The sequence below is a fragment of the Mustela nigripes genome, chromosome 13 (assembly GCF_022355385.1).
Source record: "Mustela nigripes isolate SB6536 chromosome 13, MUSNIG.SB6536, whole genome shotgun sequence".
Taxonomy (NCBI): domain Eukaryota; kingdom Metazoa; phylum Chordata; class Mammalia; order Carnivora; family Mustelidae; genus Mustela; species Mustela nigripes.
This window is the reverse complement of record NC_081569.1, coordinates 86,697,879-86,704,261: the sequence shown is the minus strand read 5'-3', so window position 1 is coordinate 86,704,261 and position 6,383 is coordinate 86,697,879. Positions and strand designations below refer to the sequence as shown.

Sequence of the window (6,383 nt, the reverse complement as noted above, 5' to 3'; positions counted from 1 at the left end):
ATGATTAAAATGAAGTATCCTGAGAGCACTAATTAAGAAATATTACTTGGTAGTAGTAAGGTTTATTATTAGTAATATTACCTTTTAGAGTAGTTAGTTCTAGACTCTTCAGCATAACATTTAAAGTCCAAAGACCTATCAGTCCTTATCTTTCCAAGACCATGAGCAAATGCCTGCTGCTGTCTCCATATGAGTTTTATCAACTTCAGCTGATACTCTGCTGGAAGTGACTTCTAGGATTCTTGGTCCTTAGCGTACAGAGCAGTGCACCAGCTGAGTGATTGCTGTGTTCTTGATCTAGCTGATTTGAAACTTATTGTTGGATGAACTCCTATGTTTGTAGCTGCCCCCACCTATTTTGGTATAATTGTAATAATGAATTCTGGGTCCTTTTGAGTTGATATCTCTAAGATTTGACTGTAGCAAACCAGATGTAAGTGTACTAAACTTGACTTCTACTTTCTGATCATATAGTTAAACTGCCCATTAGATTGTCCATTTGTTGTTATCCTGCAACATAATTATACTTGCCCTAATACCAGAAGTATTTTCTGCATTAACTGTGGCTGTCAAAACTTTATAATAAAGATGAGAAGGAGAGAAGAATGACTATAACTTCTCACATCTTTAAGCCCGAGTGACATCTACTGAGCCTATTCCTTCATTTCAAGAATCGAGAAGGGGATTCAACTGCTACAAGCTGATAGTAATACTCCCTCAACATTTGTAATCCTTGACACTTGCTACTCAAAGATCAAGGACATTTCAGTTGGTATTATTTTAGTTGGTAAATTAAAGAGGAAGTTATATAGGATTTTTGTCCCTGGGCTTTTAATGGTTCTTTCAAAAACAATATGCAAAATAGAAAGCATAGTATAATGCACACCCCCATGCACACCTTGTCCAATTAAAATAATATTAAGCTGATAGCTGAGTTTGTTTCTCCCATTCTGGGTTATTTTAAAGCAAATTACAGATATACATTAATTTTATTTTTTAAGTATTATGATATGTATACCTAAAAACCCTTTCCTATTTTATATTGAAAGGGAGTGACAGGTTATTCTTAAAAATACCTAAGAGAGTGTTTAACATTAACATATTTTTATTTCTTTTGGGTAAATATACATTAGTGGGATTCCTGAGTTTTATGGTTAGTGTATGTGTAACTGTATAAGAACCTGCAAAATCTTTTCCAAGTGGAAGTACCATTTGATATCTTTTCCGGCAATGTTGAAGAGTTCCATTTTCTTCATATCTAGGTCAATTTGTTATTAGTGTACAGAAATGCCACAGACATTTGTATACTGATTTTGTACCCTAAAACTTTGCTAAATTTATTAGTTCTAACAGTTTTTTGGCTGTCTTTAGGGTTTTCTGTAGAAAATCTCATGACATCTTCAAATAGTGACAGTTTTACTTCTTCCTCTTCAATTTGGATGCTTTTTATTTCTTTTTCTTGCTTAATTGCTCTGGCTAGGACTTCCAATACTATGTTGAATAAAAGTGGTGGAGAGTGGGCATTTTTGTCTTGTTCCTGATCCTGGAGGAAAGTTTTTTCCCATTCTTAAAAAATTTAACAACTGATAACTTATTTAAAAGGTTGATTTAAGCATCTGCAGTGGTGACTTCAACCTCGACTCTTGGCTCAATACTGATGGAAATAATCAGTTTAACAATCTTAGAAGGACTGTACAAATCAGTGAGCTTATAGATCTTCATCTGAAAATGATCCCAAGTCTCAGAACCTTCACCACATGGAGGTTTTCTGATAGTGATTCTCAGAGTCTTGGTAAGCACCTGAACTGTTTCTTTCACTTTGAGATTTCTTCCTTTGCACCTCTGATAAGGTCAGCCCATACCTTTCCCAAAGATTTCACATCGTGGCTGGTAAGAGTAATTCTAATTTAATGAATTGCCACTTCTGGTTCCACGGCTGTCTTCCTGGTGTCTTTAAAAACCATGGCTATGGCACAGCTTCCCGACTGACTTCTTTCTCAGTGAGAGTAAAGGGAAGTGAGTCAGGAACAGGAGGAGGGTATCCAAGGCTCTGATGTAGCAACAACCGCATTTTCCTCAAAGAGCAGTGTGTTAGATTAGGCTTATCATATGTGGCCTTTGTTATGTTGAGGTATGTTCCCTTTCTACCCACCTTACTGAGAATTTTTCTTACAAATGGATGTTGAATTTTGTCACGTATTCACCACATCTATTGAGATACCCATATTTTTTTAATCCTTCATTTTGTTACTGTAGTGCATCACATTGATTTTTCAGATGTTGAGCCATCCTTGCACCTCTGGAACAAATTCCTCTTGATCATGGTGTCTGATCCTTTTAATGTGTTGTTGAATTCAGTTTGCTATTATTTTGTTGAGGATTTTTGTATTATGTTTATTAGGAACATTGACCGGAAATTTTCTTTTCTTGTCTGGTCTTGGTATCAGGGTAATCCTGACCTCATAAAATAAGTCTGGACGTATTTCCTCTGCTTCTATTTTTTTGTTTTTCTTTTTGTTTGTTTTGGGGAAGAGTTTGAGGACTGTTGTTATTTTTTCTTTAAATCCTTGATAGAACTCACCAGTAAATCCATCTTGTCTTGGATTTTTGTTTGTTGGGAGGTTTTTGATTACTGATTTAATCTCCTTACTAGTAATCAGTCTGTTCAAATTTTTCTATTTCTTCATATTATAGTCTTGGTAGGTTATGTGTTTCTAGGGATTTATTCACTTCTTCTAGGTTGTTGATTTTGTTGGCATGTAATGGTTTATGGGAATATTTTGGGCTGAAATGTGTTTTTTCTGGTATTGATGCCAATATTTTCTGTGATACATCTTTTTTCATACTTTTGCCTTAAATTTTCTATATGTAACCTTTATATATTTAAAGTACATTTCTTATAACCAATATATAGTTGGCTTCTTCTATTTTTTTAAAGGTTTTATTTATTTATTTGACAGAGAGAGAGAGAGAGAGAAAGAGACATTACAAGTAGGCAGAGAAGAAGGCAGAGAGAGGGTGAAGCAGACTCTCCACTGAACAGAGAGCCTGACGCAGGGCTCGATCCCAAGACCCTGAGACCATGACCTGAGCCACCTAGGCTCCCCCTATTTTAATCCAATCCAGCAATCTTTGCATTTTGATTAGTGTTTAGACCACTTGAAATTAATATAATGGGTGTGTATCTACCAATTTGTGGTTTTTTAAAATTTGTCCCATCTAGTTTTTGTTAACTTCTTCCCTTTTAGACCTTAATTTGTCCTGAATGCTTTAAATGATGTTATTTTTCTTTACCATTGTCTTATAGTTATGACTCTGTTTATTTTTCTTGTGGGGTTGATATACAAAGTATATCTTTATCTTAGCACAGTCAACTTTCAAATGTTGTTATGCCCCTCAATATAAGGAGCCTCACAGCTGTGTATTTTATTCCCCCTTCTCTTTTATGCTATTATTATCATACACTTAACTTGTAAATATGCTATAAACTCCACAGTACATTTTTATTATTTTTACTTTGTTATTATTTGTACTTTTAAGAGTCAATTATCTTTTAAGGGGACTAAAAATGAGAAATATATTTTGAAAATATTTGCCCATATACTTACCATTTCAAATTTTCTTTATTTCCTTTTATAGGCTTAAATTTCTAAATAGCATTCTTCTCCTTTAGCCTCAAGAATTTTGTTGACATTACTGGTAGTGCATATCTGTTGGCAATGAAGCCCATCAACTCTTGTTTGTTGGAAGTGTTTATTTTGCCTTTATTTTTAAAAGATATTTCCTCCATTTTTTTCTTTTTTGCTTTCAACACTTTACAAACATTGTTTATTGTTTTCTAGCTTGTAGAGTTTCTCTTTTTTAAAAGATTTATTTATTTGAGAGAGAGAGAGAGAGAGAGAGTGAGGGGAGAGACAGAGAGATTTAATTGGAGTTATTTTAGAGAGAGGCAGAGAGAGAAAATCGCAGGCAAACTCTACACTAAGTATAGAGCTGATATGGGGCCTGAATCCACATTCCTGGGATCATGACTCCGCTGAAATCAAGAGTTGATGTTCAACCGACTGAGCCATCCAGGTACCCCTGGCTTGTAGAGTTTCTTATGGGACATCAGTCAATGTTAACTCTGTTCTACTGGATATAATGTACATTTTTATATGGATGCATTTAATATTTTTTCCTCATTACTAATTTTCAGCTATTGGAATGTGATTTTCCTTGCTGTGATTTTATTTATGATCCTTTTTCCTAGGATATGTTGAACTGCTTGAATCTATATATCTATGTCAAAACCTGTGAATGGGCAGAGATTTTATTCAACTTGCAAACTAGTAAGTTGCAAGGAGTACTTTATTATTCACCGTACAAGTAGCTAGAGTGTGGGCATTTTCCTCAGTTCAGTTCTCAAAAAGTGATGTGAAGAAGTCCAGATGACAACTGAATAGTCAAGTGAGCACTGTTATAGACAAAAAACCCAGGCTTAGGGTCTGAATCTTTTATAATGTTCTGTAAGCTTACTCTTCCTTTGTTCTAGAGAGTGATACTGTCTCTATCTTCCAAGACAGTAAACAGAGCTACCTTTTTTCTGAAGGGATACACTACACCTTCTAAAGCTTTTTGTTATACAGACATCTTCCAAAATGTAGTTCAGAACAAAGATAATGCCTCTGGATGTACAATGTGTAGGACTGTGAGAAGCCCATGGTTAACTATTTCCAGATGATATATAGTTTTAATTAATTTTGGAAATTTTCCACCCATTGTTTTTTAAATACATATTTTTTTTCTGACTCCCTATTCCTTGTAGAACTCCAATTAAACATATTTTAGAATGCCTGATAATTTCCTGCAGGTCATTTTGGCTGTGCTATTTTATTTTCAGTCTGTTTTTACTCTCTGATTTATTTTGGGTAATTCCTATTTCTGTCTTTTCAAGTTTATTAGTCTTTTCTTAGGCAATATCTAATACATTATCAGTCTCTTCTAGTTTAGTTTTTATTATGGGGACTTTTTTAATCTATAAAAGTTCCATTTGGCTGTATTTTGTATTTTACATTTATGTCCTTATAATATGTATGTTTCTCTCTACCTTCTTGAACATTTAGAGTATATTTATAGTGTTTAAGACCTTTATCAGTTAATTCCATCATTTCTGTCATTTATGACTATTTTAATTTGTTGATTTTTTTCAGTTATTGCTCCTATTTCTCTGCTTCTTTGCTTGCCTTATAATTTTTGACTGAATGCGAAACATTGTGAATTTTACATTCTAGAGTGCTAGATATTATTTTATTCCTTTAGGTAGTGTTGGGCTTTTTTTTTTTTTTCCTAATATGCAGTTAAGTTATCTGGTATCAGTCAATCCCTTTTGTGGCTAAGTTGGTTAGAATGTGTCCACAGCAACCTTTAGTCTAAAGTTTTTTAGCCTCAGTTCTAATATGATACCCTCCAGAGAATCCTATCTGATGCCAATATCATATGAGATGTTTCCACATAAACAGTTCCTAGCCCTAGTGAATTTTGGCTTATTACTTTTTCCACCCTCATCTTCTCTTATTCATATATATATTTATGCCAGCACTTGTCTAAAGATTCAAGGGGATGGCAAACTTCAAAGTTTCTCTCTGTATGCAGCTTATGCCTCCATGATTTTACCTCTCAAGCTCTGACTGCCTTGACCTCCCTGGACTCTTCTATCTCTTCAGGTCATCAACACACAAGGCTTTATCTGGGTTCTCCCTCTCTGCAAGAGATGGACAATCAGGTAATTAAACTGGGGACAATGGTAGGGTTAACCTCATTTGCTTCTTTACTTTTTTAAAAAAGGTTTTATTTATTTATTTGACAGAGGGAGAGAGACAGAGAGTGAGAGAGATCACAAGCAGGCAGAGAGGCAGGCAGAGAGAGAGAGGGAAGCAGGCTCCTTGGATATGGAGTGTCTGAGCAGAGAGCCCGACATGGGTACCCCAAGATCATGACCTGAGCCAAAGGCAGAGACTTAACTCACTGAGCCACCCAGGTGTCCCTGCTTCTTTATTTCTAAAGATAATATCTCTTTACTATCTATTGTCTAATATCTGAAAAGTACTGTTTTATGTATTTAGTCTGGTTCTTTATGATGGAAGGGAAAATCAAATCCTTTTTAGTTTATCATGTTTGGAAATAGAAGTTTGTGATTCCTTCTGAATTTATTAGCTGGAATAATTTGAAGAGTAACTTCCTTTCATCAACTTGGTTATTCTGAGTACAGTTTATACAGAAAAGGTTAGATTCTTTACTAGCTTACAAAATGACAGGTTTCTTAGCATATTCCGAAGGACAGCAATGGGTTTTTAATGTATTACATATTCATAATAATAGTTCTGGTATATTTTATTTTAAGA

General features: G+C 34.6%; 1 pseudogene; it reads right to left on the bottom strand.

Annotated features, from left to right (window-relative positions):
* Nucleotides 1-1,608: 1,608 nt before the first annotated feature.
* LOC131998796 (small ribosomal subunit protein uS10-like) lies at nucleotides 1,609-1,964 on the bottom strand (annotated as a pseudogene).
* Between the last annotated feature and the right edge of the window lie 4,419 nt (nucleotides 1,965-6,383).